The sequence below is a fragment of the Falco rusticolus genome, chromosome 1 (genome assembly GCF_015220075.1).
Source record: "Falco rusticolus isolate bFalRus1 chromosome 1, bFalRus1.pri, whole genome shotgun sequence".
NCBI lineage: Eukaryota > Metazoa > Chordata > Aves > Falconiformes > Falconidae > Falco > Falco rusticolus.
The window spans coordinates 54568177-54582266 of record NC_051187.1 but is presented as its reverse complement, the minus strand read 5'-3'; positions in this window follow the sequence as shown (position 1 = coordinate 54582266).

Here is a 14090-nt window from a genome sequence, read left to right as displayed (position 1 = left end):
ATGTAGTTCAGTATCTTGTCCCTAACACTAATAAGCAGTGAGTGTTTAGGAAAAGAGTGTAAAAATTAGGCATAGAACAAAATGCCTTTTCATGGATTTCCCAGACTTAACTAAGTTGGAATTTAGGGAAATCATGAGTTCACAGGTATGTCAGCATCATGCTTGTTAGTTGCCATTTTTGTTCAAATGTTGAATTAAGTTTAATTACTTTTTAATCTATTTATAATACTTTTATCTACTACATCTTTCAGTGAAGAGTCCCATGGAAAAGCTTTCCATCAGTAAGCAGGTAATGAAGCACTGAAATACATTGGAGCTTATGCTGATCTGTCAGTGTATGTCTTTAAGAACAGATTAGACAACTGGCTGTCTGGATTAATATGTGTATAATGTGACTTGGGCGACCGGATGGACTGTTTTATCTTTCCATGTTGGTTTTGGCCATACTTTTCTACAACTCTGTGAAAGTGATATCATCCCAGGAAAGAAATCCCTGCTTCCTAAATCCTTTCTCACATAACAGCCTTTGAAGTTAGTTTATTTGCTGTCTCTTCCCCTGCTATATCTTCCACTGATGCCACAGCAGTTTGGACGACAAGGCACATCCTAAACCTTCTCTTATAGATCTAACACTAAACAGGTGCGATTTGCAAAGAGAACATCTTCACTTTATCAGACACTGCTGGAATTGTATCATTTTGACATTTTGTTCATTGCCAGTTAACTCAGGTTGTGAAGCAGAGAACAACAGGCATGCAGATTTAACTGCTGTGTTGGGAAAGATTTCTAGAATTATTCATAAAGGATGAACTTGTTAGCTTGTTTGATAAAAGTCTGTTAAGCAGTAGCCAGGAGCCATGGATTTATAGAAGTAGATCTTGTCAGAAGCATGGGATAGAATTAATCAAGAAGCAAGTGGGACAAAGAAATTAGAGACTGGGAATGCTGTAGATGTGATTGACTTAGATCTGAGTAAGCCTTTGATAGTTTCACAGAAGTTAATATGCAAATTCAAGGATATTAGAGTCAATGAGAGGATGATGAAATGCATGAAAAACTGGCTGAAGAGAAGAATACTGAATAAATGTGCACAAACTATCTTGAGAACAGAAACAACCAAAAGCCCCTGGCTTCATTTGACACTAAAAATTTCTTCATGCTTTATCCAGGTGCTTACTTGCAGTTGGTGTATATCCACTGTTGCAGAAAAATATCTGGGGACACACAATCATAGAATCATAGAGTCATTAAAGTTGGAAAAGACCTTTAAGATCATCGAGTTCAACTGTTAACCCAGGACTTCCAAGTCCCCACTAAATCATATCCCTAAGAAGCACATCTATGCATTTTTTAAACACTTCCAGGGATGGTGATTTCATCACCTCCCTGGGAAGCCTATTCCAATGCTTGAAAACACTTTCATTGAAGGAATTTTTCCTCACAACCAATCTAAACCTCCCTTGGTGCAACTTGAGGTCATTGCCTCTTCTCCTGTTGCTTGTTACTTGTAAGAAGAGGCCAACACCCACCTAACTACAACCTCCTTTCAGGTAGTTGCAGAGAGCAACAACGTCTACCCTCAGCCTCCTCCTTTTCAAGCTAAACAGACACAGCTCCCTCAGCCACCCATCATAAGACTTGGGCTTCAGACTCTTCAGTTTAGTTGCCCTTCTCTGGACACGCTCTGGCACCTTTATGCCACTCTTGTAAGGAGGGGCCCAAAACAACACAGTATTTGAGGTGCAGCCTCACCAGTGCTGAGTTTTCTGGTACGAGCCAGGATGCTGTTGGCCTCCTTGGCCACCTGGGCACACCACCAGCTCATGGTCAGGTGGCCATCAACCAGTACCCCCAGGTCTCTTTCCCACCAGGCAGCTTCCCAGCCACTCTTCCCCAAGCCTGTAGCATTGTGTGGGGTTGTTGTGACCCCACTGCAGAAGCCTACACCTCTCCTTGTTGAACCTCATGCAACTGGCCTCATCCCATTGATCCAGCCCATCCAGATCCCTCTGCAGAGACTTCCTATCCTCAAGTAGATCAACACACACACCCAGCTTGCTGTCATCTGCAAAGTTACTGGAGGGTGCACTCAATCCCCTCATCCAGATCATTGATAAAGATATTAAACAGAACTGCCCTTAATACTGAGCCTTGTGGAACACCACTTGTGACCAGCCACCAGCTGGATACAACTCCATTTACTACCACTCTTTGGGCTCGACTATCTAGCCAGCTTTTTACCCAGCGCAGAGTACACCCATCCAAGCCATGAGCAGCCAGTTTCTCCAGGAGACTGCTCTGGAAACAGTGTCAAAGGCCTTACTAAAGACATTCACAGCCTTCCCCTCATCCACTAGGCAAGTCATCTTGTCACAGAAGATCAGGTTAGTCAAGCAGGACCTGCCTTCCATAAACCCACGCTGGCTGTGCCTGTGTGTGCCACATGATGACACTCAGGATGATCTGCTCCATAACATTCCTCAGCACCAAGATCAGGCTGACAGGCCTGTAGTTCCCAGGGTCCTCCTTCCTGCCCTTCTTGTAGATGGGTGTCACACTGGGTAACCTCCAGTCTTCTGGGACCTCTCCAGTTTGCCAGAACTGTTGATAAATGATGGAGAGTAGTTTGGTAAGCTCTTCTGCCAGCTCCCTCAGTACCCTTGGGTGGATCCCATCTGGCTCCATAGATTTGTGTGTCTGAGCGGTATAGCAGATCACTAACCACAAAAAAATACTTCTCCATCTGAGGAAATTTTCTACTTCCCCTAAAGAAGAGAGGGAAGAGAAACTTACAGAATGCAATTTCTCTCATTCCAAGGCACAAATATTAAACAAACAAACTCATTTTTAGAAGGACTTTTTCCTCAGTGATGAATTATGGGTGACTGACTCATGGACACAAACATTGTGGGCATCTAAAGTGCAAGCAAGATTAAATTACTTTTGTGTTTTGTTTTTCCTTTTTTAAAGCCCCTCTTTTATGTACATTGTATTCTCCCTTTTGTAGGATTTCCCCTTTATACCACCTTAAATTTCCCACTTTCTCAGGAAGTGTTCTCTCTTCAATCTTGTCTTTTATTCTTCTTTCAATTTTTAAAGATTGAGGTGTAAGGACAGTATACCACCTTACAAAGATGCACTGCTGTTAAAAATTTCTCTAGTTCTGGAAAATCTCCTCTTTCCCTTTATAGGAAGTAACTTTCAGAGCCAGACTATAAAAGCATCAACTGGTACATAGAGATTTGGGCTGGGATTTGGCCCTGGGACAAGTATAATTTGCCCTCTGAAAAATCAATTCATGCTTTGCCTCAGTGCTCCACATGTAAAAATGAGAATGATACAGTTATTTTGTACACATAATCAAGTAATGAGGCATTCAGCTTTCTGCCATGAGGCAGGAATGTGTGTTAAACAGAATCTGTATAAACAAACTTGGGTCTTAGAAGAATGCTGTACACTCTTGGTTTATAAAAGGGGGTGTGTGGGTTTGTGTGGGTTTGTATACATACACATACATATGTGCCTAAATCCTTTCTGATTCATATTGGTGAATTAACTTATAATAGAGCACACTGTAACAGAGCTAGTATATATAAAATTAATTTCCATTCATCCACAGAAGCAGATACATGATAAGAAATATTCAGAGACTTTTTATCCAACCTTTTGTTGTTCATTGGACCCCTCTGAACTGGTTCATCAAAAACTTTTGTTTATGGTGAAGAAGCAATGCTCTACATTCTGGGAGCTGTAAAGCATCATACTCTTTATCAGAACAGCATGCTAGAAAAGCTGCACGAGAAGTACTTGATTCCTAGAGATGAGGGATATAGTCTGTCCTCAGTTGATGGCAGAGAAACATATGTTAAGAGCTGGGGTGGTGGGTTTGGTTGTTGTTTTTTTTTTGGGGGGGGGTGCTAAAAGATCCTGTTCTTCAGTATAATTCCATTATCAACATCAACTGTACAGCACAGACTCAGACAGAACATAAACAGAAGTACTCTAAACCCAGATCTTCCTTGAGGAAGTGTGGATGGCCCATGAATCCAAAATTGGAACCAGGAACAACATTGGAGCAAGTATCTGGGAAAGCAGACAAAGCACAGGCAGGCAGAAAGAAGGCAGTGTGGCACTCACATCTTGTATGCCCTTAATTCTATGCAAAAAGCCTGCAGTTCCCATTCTCTAAAGTACCTAAAAATACTCTGTTCCATTGCAATATGCCATTGCAATGATCTGTCTCCCAGTAGATTCTCACGTAGGTTTTCATTCAGCATGACTTTATTTTGCTTTTATTTTCCTCAGGATCAGGAGAAAGAGTCTTTAAACATCTAGGAAGCTTGTAGCAATCATTCTGAATTCCACATTGCATCTGGATTACCAGGAGTGTAACAGATACAGCCATTCCTTGTTGATTATGTCCTGCTGTCTTGAATTGGATAGCAGAGTGCCTGAAAATACTTATTTAGGCTCTGCTGGTGTCCTGACATGCCTGAACCATCTCATGGTCAATTCCAATTGTATTTAAATAAATAGCTTGGAAAATAGAAAGTACAAGAAAATATTACATCTTTATTTTTGAATGTAAAATTGGGTGATTTCTTCTACTTCTAGATGAGCTGATAGTTTGATTGTATTAGATGGTCAAACTTTTTTGCTTTTATTCAGTTGCCTGAGTAATATAACAAGTGGAATAGAGAACTTTTAAGTTAAGGAAATGGTTAACATTGATAGAGAAATGAGTACTTATTCTCTGGGTACATCTACTTAGATGACTTGTTCATGCTGTGTCTGTGATCATTAGGTCTGTTCTAACAATATGCTAATCAATGCCTTTCCAGACAACAAACTCAGTTATTTTTATCCCATGGGGAAAGTGGAAAATCCTATGAAGCTTTTATTGACTTTAGGCTCTGGGTTTGGAAGCAACTTGGTAAGTCCTGAGCAATGTATTGGCTGAGTTCAGTGGTAAGAGGCTGGTGAGTGAAGAGTTTTGTCCTTTCTGGTAAATGTCACCTCAAGCCAATAAAAGCAACCATGTGGGGTTTTTGAGGGACATAAACCAGATCTGACCAGTCAACAAAAAGTCATTAGGCAGCTAATCCTGTAAACAGCCTGAATGATTCTTTGTAAACATGTTTACATGGTAGTAGCTCTAGCTATGTATTTCCTACTTTCTTCCAAATATGTAATCTGTCAGAAATAAAACAAACATCATATATTTTGAGAAAAAGGTGTTCATCTGAAAAGTGTCAGGAAGGCTTTTCTTTCCTTTTTCTTTTTTCCTTTTTCTTTCCCCAAATCTTGTTATTTAAAAAGGAAAAGACAAGCTGCCCAGCATAGACCAGGATGCCTTCATTTACAGAGCTTTGTTCCAGAGCCTCTAAAGAGCCTCCTTTATTCACATTTACAAAAGTCCAAAACCTTACAGTTTCTGCTTCACACTGCTTAACACATATATACTCAAAGTACTAAGGAGACAATTCAAGGGCTTAAAGATAAGCATTTGGTGCAATTCTTATGTCAGTTTCTGGCTGCCATTCAAAAAAAAAATTTGGTCTTTCAGCATACCTACCAGGCCATATAACATTCAAAATGGTGCTAAAGGTCTCTGTTTCACCCTGGACCCAATCTCCCTGACAAGTTACTGACCTTAATTTAATCATTATATTAAATGTGTTTATTTTCATTTTATTCCATTTCATTCAAAGGGCCATTTTTATTCAAAACCTGTATGTGGGGGTGCAGTTAGCTTGTGAATTCAGGTGTTAGTTCAGCAGCAGTCTCACACACTTTTTCTTCATTGCCTTTTTTTTTCCTGATTGTTTTCAATTGTTTTACTCCTGAGGAGTTCTCTAAGTTTCCTTTGGAAATATCTGAGAAGTCTGTCACTGCTGTTAAACTGAAATAAAAGAATATTTTGAAACATCCATGCAGAATAAAAGATGCCTTGCAATGAAAGAGGAGGAAAAAAAAGATCAAGAGAAATTTCTGTTCCTGCTGCTTTGTTTTACAAAGCACTATCACAAGCTGTGTCATAGATTGTTTTCCTTGTCCCCTAATCAATCAGTCATATCATATGGAGGTTTTCATATCAAAGCCCTAATGTAAAGGAGTTTCTTAAGGGAAGACCTTAAAGCTACTTTACCTTGTGACTGAAGGCCCTTGATCAGTGTTTGCCTATGGATCATTATCATAAACTTCAATCCTAATCTCCTGGCTCTAGGGAAACTGGTATCGTCCTCCATCTTTGGGAGGGCAGAGGAAGTGGACGGAGTTTTTCCATACAAGAGGTGTTTCTACAGGCCAGGAGGCTATGCTGAAATCCTTCAATTGAGACCTGGTCACTTGTTCAATGGATTTGAGTCTGGTTGTTTGGAAATAACCTTGTGTCTTGAAAAAACGGCTCTCCAGTTTGCTTCTTGGCCCTGTTAGCATTTCCCCAAGAGAGCAGTTTGAATGAAAACCCTTTGCTCTCACAGTTTTTCCTTGAGTTCCCTTGATTTGTGCCCACACAGGATACTCCCATTTCAGTGCTCAGTCCTATACTCTGTTTCTGTGGATCAAAATAATTACCAGTGCTTTGCACTACTACCTGAGTCATTAGCATTCCTGAAGGATATGTAAGGGATGAGGGACACTAATGAATAGGGATTTTCTCCTGAGTAAACCACAGAACTGAACAGATCTGGCCAGTGCTGTCTCAAGCACAGATGGAGCATGTGCATCGTACTGCAAGCCCTAGCATTTTAGTGTATGAGGATTTACATATAACTTGGGCAAGCTGTTAGAAAATCAAAATCAGTCTAAAATGATCATAAAATGGATGTTATCTTGCCTGTGCTACCCCCCATGTTGCTAAGTAATTTGGCTGGACAAGATTTAATTAATAACAATCACAGTTTGATAAAGGTAAAGATACTGAAGCCACTTGATCTATCTCAAGGCAGAAGTACACTTGTAATTTCATATTAATCATGTAGTAAATTAGTAATTTCACCTTCGTAATGGTGGTGGTGTTCTCACTTTGTATATGTGGAAGCAGTAGCAAAAGCAGGGAAAGCTTTTCAGAGTCAACTAACCATTCATGTAGCTATCAAAAGCACTGTTGTAGGGGTTTTTTTTCCCAAGCTTACCCATTTTTGATAATTCTGAACTAAGACAACAATACTAAAGTGTGACTCAAAAGTTGGGTATAGTTTGTCTTTCTAAAATTCAGGTCTGAAATCTAGGTTGTTAACCCTAAAGAATGTATGGTATGGTATTATGTTTATTTTTTTTTTTAAACCTATGCATAACATGTGCTTTTATAATTTTATTGATGGTTGTTTCATGACAACAGTCTACATGGATTGAAACAATGTGGCTTTGCATTTTCTTTCTCAAGGACTTTCTTGAAAATGGGATGTATTATCCCAGAATTTCTAATGGTGAGATGCTAATAAACAGATAAATCTGAATACCTTCTAAGTCATGCTTTTGTGTTTAGAAGAATTTGGAGAGGAGCTGTATAACTCAAGTGAATCGGTGAGTTGGCAGTAAATGTCCACAGCTTCAAGCTGTAGGTCACTTGTACAAAATCTAGCTCATATCAATAGATACTATGTTATACCTTCCTGATAGCTGATTGGCATCTCATCTGACATATACTGGTGCCCTTGATGTACCTGATGGACAGGTGTCTCCTAATGTCAGAATACTTTTAAAGATTTTGATAGAAAAGTGACAATTTATGAGTGAGAATTATATGGAATGAGTATGGAAGACTAAAGAAAGTACAGAGAACATAACATTCATATAGTATTTAGATTGATGGAGTAAAAATGTGGTCCCATTTTCATAAAAGAATCTTGGTTACTCTCATAAAGGATATGTTATAGGCTTGAATTATAAGCTTTGGTTTAAGATGTAGACTCTCATAAGAGGTGTCAGAGAAACAAAGTGTATATCTGGCATCAACTTGCCTCCAAGTTGCTTATATTAACCAAGAAGTCAGGGAATGAAGTGGCACAGAGATTAGAAATGTCTGAATGATTTGTGAAAAGGGACAGAGAAATACTGATGAGAAAGCACACAAAAGTTACTGCTGCATGACATGTGATGTAGTCATACCTTTTTGTCTTCCAAAGGCATCAAATTTCTTTTCTTTCACAATGTTAAGCTTCTACAGAAAGTCTGCACTTCTACAGACATTGGCCATAAGCTAAAACTTCTTGGGACTATCTTAAATGTTAGCCACTGTAAACCATTCTGCTACATAGGTGAGAGTACTCCCATTCAGTACATTTAAGAGTGTAAAGAATATTTTGCAAGATTGGAAGCTTGGACATTTTCTGCTCAAAAAAGTTCTGTTTGATCCTTTTCTCATTTTATGTTTGCTTGTTATTACTATCTGTAATTTAAATGTCACATAAGATACATCTCAAAAAATAATCCTAGTTTATAATTAAATAGCAGGTGTTATTAGTAACTGCTATGCATTTAACAGAGGCCTATGACTAAAGGCCATTTTTAATCTAATAATGTCAAAGCAAATGCATATCTTTAAGTTATATTCCAACATGTCATAAAAAAATTTTCAAAAGCTTATTTTCTCATATCTAACATTTTTAACTATCCACATATTAAAATGGAAGAAGGAATACAGAAAGCTATGCCAGGGATGGCTTGAGAATTTGACCTATACTGAGGCATGAGGTATCATAGTTTTGTGTTATTTTTTTTAAAATAAAACCTTCCTCAAATTCACTTAGGATTGCATGAGACAGTTAAGTACAAACATTGATTTATAGTATTACTTCTTTGCCATGTACAGTAGGATTATTAATAATAATAGTGTCTCTTCTCTGATACATTCTTTCTTTGGAAACAACTAGATCTACTGAATAGCTCATTCTGAGGTTATTGCTTATTAGATTTTGGCACGCAGTTATGCATGGCCATGGGTTTTCTTCTTTTGGAGCTAATACCAGAATAAATGCTATTGGAAAACTAGTTTTTATAAATGGATATTTGAGTTTGGATACCTAGTGGGTGTTTTGTTACACTTACTACATAAACCACAAAAATTGTCCTGTAGAATTGGTCTTTAACATACCACTGGGCCTCTCCGTCACATCTGATGCATTTTTATCATTTTACAGAGACAGTGTAGCTGTGCTATGGATTTCCTCTTTGTCATTCTGGAAGGATTTTTAATAAAACAGACCATGTACAGCTTTCAGCAGTGATTATGAAAGCAAAGAATGATCAATACTAATGCTAATTAGTCAAGCTGATAATTAATGGCTGTAGTACACCTAGTACAGTTTAAAATGGCAATTATTTTACTGGAGATTAGCACCTCAGCTATGTTATCTCTCAAGTTAGAACTGTGCATGACAATAAGATGTTAAGAATAAAATACCTTGTGGCTATGGAATGAAATGTAACAAGCTTTCTGTATGGAGATTATGGTTTTTTTCCCGGTCACAAAGTATAAAATTACATCTTACTAGAAAAATAATTCAGTGGCATTGTAACTTGTGTAAAAGGCCAAATTCTGCCAGTGTTTAATAACTGCTATCCTAGTTACATCTAAATACTTATTTACAGTTGGGTTTACTTCTTTGTGGGAACTTGCAAAGTTACCTGTTTTCTGCTGATACCAATAAATCCATTTATAAACTTGCTTATTGAAAATTCTTGTATTTGAGTTCTAACATTTGACTGATATGGACATCTCTTTCTGAAGTGCCAAGTGTCTGTGGTTACATTTACTTGGATCCAAATTGTACCTTATGTCACTGCACATCAATATCTAAATGTCTCCTGTTCACTTAAAATTGGAGTACAGTTTCATCTTTGCCATCTTCTTTCTCCTTGAAGATACTGAGCCAGTGTTCAAGATCAGGGTCTGTGTAGACCCATCTGGACATAAAAACTAGCCAAGCATACTTTGTTCTTCTGAAAGTTGGTATCACAAATAACCAGAACTATTTTGTTTCTCAAAGGCAGTAGATTTGCAAATGTTTGCAAGCAGCACAGCTTGTATCCTCCCCAGTGCTATTTTGCATCCTGGGAGTAGCACTAACCAAGGTATAGTATTTGCAAACTTAAGATCTCAATAAAGGGGCTGATTTCTTAATACAATATATATGTACACATTTGGAGTCTATCACCTTGAAAGTAAGCATTTGTGGTGGAGGAAATAGAAGGAAAAAAAAAAGTGATTTAACCTGCTACCTTTGTCCATACAAGCTTAGTTCAAAATAGCTTGGACATTAATCCAGGGTATTCTAACAAAGGGCTGGAGCTCCATTGCTTAAAAGCAAGTCCTTGTAGCTGGAACTTCTAAACATGGAACTGGAGTCACAGGAGTTTATTTCTAACTAGAGAATAGAGGTGCTTAACACTTTTGTAATAGTGTTGAAAATTTGAACCTCATCCTTTTAAGCCATACGTGACCTGTTTTCTCCCATGTTGTAGCCCTCTTTCTGCTTCTGAAAACCACACTCTGCTTTGGAGCCACATACACGTGAATGAACACAGGCACACCTCTGCACTGTAAACAAAGGGGCTGCACTTAACAGACTCACATTGCTTCCAGCAGCATTTCCTATTGCCTGGCCTCAAGGTGATGGTGTAGGATGTGTTTTGGCCCTGTGCTTAACATACTAATTGACTTGCATCCTGTTCTGAAAGCTCCCAATGCTGCTCTTTTACACCTGACCTAGTCCTAGATTTCACTAGAAATTCTCACATTGATTTCATTTAAAATGTGGTTTACTGCATGTAAGATTTTACAGCTGTTGTTGAGAGCATTTTTAAGACAGTGATTTCCTTAATCTGATAGAGGGAGACAGTACAGTGAACCAGTTTAATCACAGATGAGATAAATAATCTACATATCAATGACATGATAGATTGTAGCAGCTTTCAAAAGGGGAAGAAGAAAAAAACTCTAGGCATTTATCAAATCTTATTGATATTTCACATGTCAAACTTAATCTCATCATGACCCATGACTAATCCTTGGATGTACTAATGTTTGGAGAGGAAGGTCTATTTGTCAGACTTGTGTCTTAAGAGTTGAATTCATGCTTCTCAAGGAAAACCACTCCAACAGTCTCTTTTTACTACGGTAGTTGCCATTGCTTATGCTTTTCTCCCCACTTCAAGCCTCAAATTACATGCTTAAATGAAGCTTGCCCACTTGTAGTACTCAAATACTCCCTCTCTATGCTACATAAGATGATACTGAAGGAAAATGAAGTTTTCACTGGAGCAAAATCTAAAGAATGCTGGATTGCTCCTAATACAGGAGGAAGAAGAAAAAAATTGCAGTGAATTAAGGGAAAGATCAGATGTTAGATTTTAAGGACAAAGGACTCTTCTGTTGATCTTAATTGACTTTGGCCACTCAATCTGGTAATTGTAGGTAGTGTCTCAGACTAGAAAGAAAGAACTGCATCAGCAGTAGCTGGTAGCAAGATGTTGAGCCGTTTGACAATATCCAAGATGGACCAGTGCAAGATGGATTGGTCTAGAAATTACAGGAATCTGGGCTCTAGTACTTGTACAATGAAACCAGTAGAAGGAATTTCAGCAAGACTTAGCATGCCTTTATTTTTCATTTTATCAGGAGATAAATCTAAGGAATGGACATCACTTTTGTTCCATCAAACTCAATACAAAATCCAACGTGGATATTTTTTTTCTTTCTTCATTTTGATGTTCCAAATATTTGTGTGCACTGTCTCACAATGAATATCCTTCAGAAAGACTGTTGCAGCAATATCTCTTGTCTCCAATGAGCATATAAGCCTCTGAATTGGTGGGACAAGTACTGTAATTCTTTTTTTTTGTTTTTGCCTCAACTGATTGTCTTGATCCACTTGTTTGGTTTTACCTGAGTTGACTTCTTTTGATACTTTATGCTATTCATCACTATGGGATTTTAATTAAATTGATATATTAACTGTTTAGTAATTACAGTTGAAGTATCTGTTGTAAATGTCACGCTGCTGTGCTCTCACCCCAGGTCAGCAATGAAAATGAGGTGTTGTGCTTCAATGTATTTACCCAAGGAAATTAAAACATAAAATAATTTATGATTTATCATTATCATTAGAGGCATTTATTAAAAATATTTATTACCATGCATCATGCAATGTTTCATAAATGCATAATGGTTTGTGTCTAATAAAAATTGAATGGGGAAATTCAACTTCGGTATCAGTGGTAGCCTTTTTGTGTGGCCACCTACCTAATCTTGCCTTGCCTGCTGGAAGTTAGGCCAAAGAAGAGAAGAGGTAACACTAAAAGACAATAGGAAGTTTTAACTTTAGGTCATGCCTTAGACTGTCACTATCCTAAAGTGGAATTGTTAACATGTGTTAGCTTCATAGAGCTACTACAATGAGCAAAGACAAGCTGTTGGATAATTTAACAGTAGCATCATAGAAAAGATTGTGAGGATGCTCGTTCTGTATTCAGCAGAGGACGAGAGTGAGTCTGTTGTACAAGGTGTACGTTGCCTAGTGAAAAGGGAATTCATAGCCAGTTAAGCATGTACTTTCAGCTAAATGATGGAAGAATTCTCTAGAAAATACATAAGTAAATACATTATTAAAGAAAATACTCTATTGCAAAATACACAGGCAGTCCTATTCCAGGTACTTCCTGCCTGTTGAAAGCTTTACTTTGCAGGATTAACATTTCAGTGTACAGTATATGCATATATTTGACCACACATTTCACTTAGGAATTGCTTCCAAATAGGATTTCTAGTTCTATTTCAGAGATTAAATGGACATTACTAGTATATGTAATATGGTGGTCCAAGATGTGCTAGTTAGCATTATTTCTGAGCAAGATCCCAGCTGAGACTAAAAAACATTATGCAAGACACTGCTCATATGTATAATTCTGGACAGCTAAAAATGTAAAAACTTAAAGTGATGAAGGGTGAAGAAGCTGAGTACTACTATTGTCCCTTTATAGCTAAGGAATTTAGAGGATCTTACATACAGAATTAATAGACATTCTGGAATGCATATAGGAAGTTATGAACTAACTGAACCCAACTGTTGAACTAACTACCTGACTGTGTCTGTGTCTGCCCTATGGGACAGGAAAGGTCCTCATTCCTATTGAACAGCTTGTCTATGTCCTGATTTCACACCACAGACAGGGGGCTGTCAGTGCAGTATTGCCCATGGGCCCTGGATTCCTATACAGAGCCCCAGCACACTCCAAGAGAGGCCTCTCTCTGGACAATTAAAGGGCAAAGTCTGCAAGGCGCACCTGCCACAAAATGGATATATACGTAGTAGGATCCTCTGTCCTATCTTGTTCTGTTATTGTTCTGTTAACTTATTCAGGGTTCGAAGTCTGCAGTTCTAAGACAGTTAGTCCTATTGCTTTCTATTGACACAGCTATTTTGATGTTATGTTCACTGAGGTTGTTAATGATCTTGTAGATGTCAAATAATCAATATAAATAAAAGAGGGAAGCTCTGAAAGCAATAACCAGCACTACATCAAAATAATTCACTACATAAATTCCTAAATGTAGAGACTTGTTCTACAGATCATTGTACTTTCTTGACATTGCTCTACTGCCAGCATAAATACTTCTTATGTTACAGTGTACTTTAGATAGAGCAGTGTGTTCAAGTTACTTAAATTTATTAAGTGGAGGAGCTTTTTCAAAATGTCAATTTCTGGCCAACACACTGACATTTTATGAAAGCTGCCTCACTTAATAAATGTGTGTATATCCTGAATGGATTGTTCTGCCTGGAGTGTGCTGTAACTGGAGAGATTGCTCTTCATGTAGAATTCAAAACAATTGAAGGACAACTGTAGACTGTAATTTTTGAAATGGACATTTAAAATTTTATTTTTATGTAATTTTATGATCTTATATATTCAAGGCTTCAGAAATATTTGAAAAGCGTGAGGAAAATGCAGGTTAAAATCGTACCTCAGCAAATGCCCAAGAGTTGAAGGTGTTAGTGTGCTCCTGACCTCACTTCCACTGACTACTATGGAACAAGGATTTCTTGCTCTGCCCATGAAATGACCTTTAACTTTGATTCCTTGTC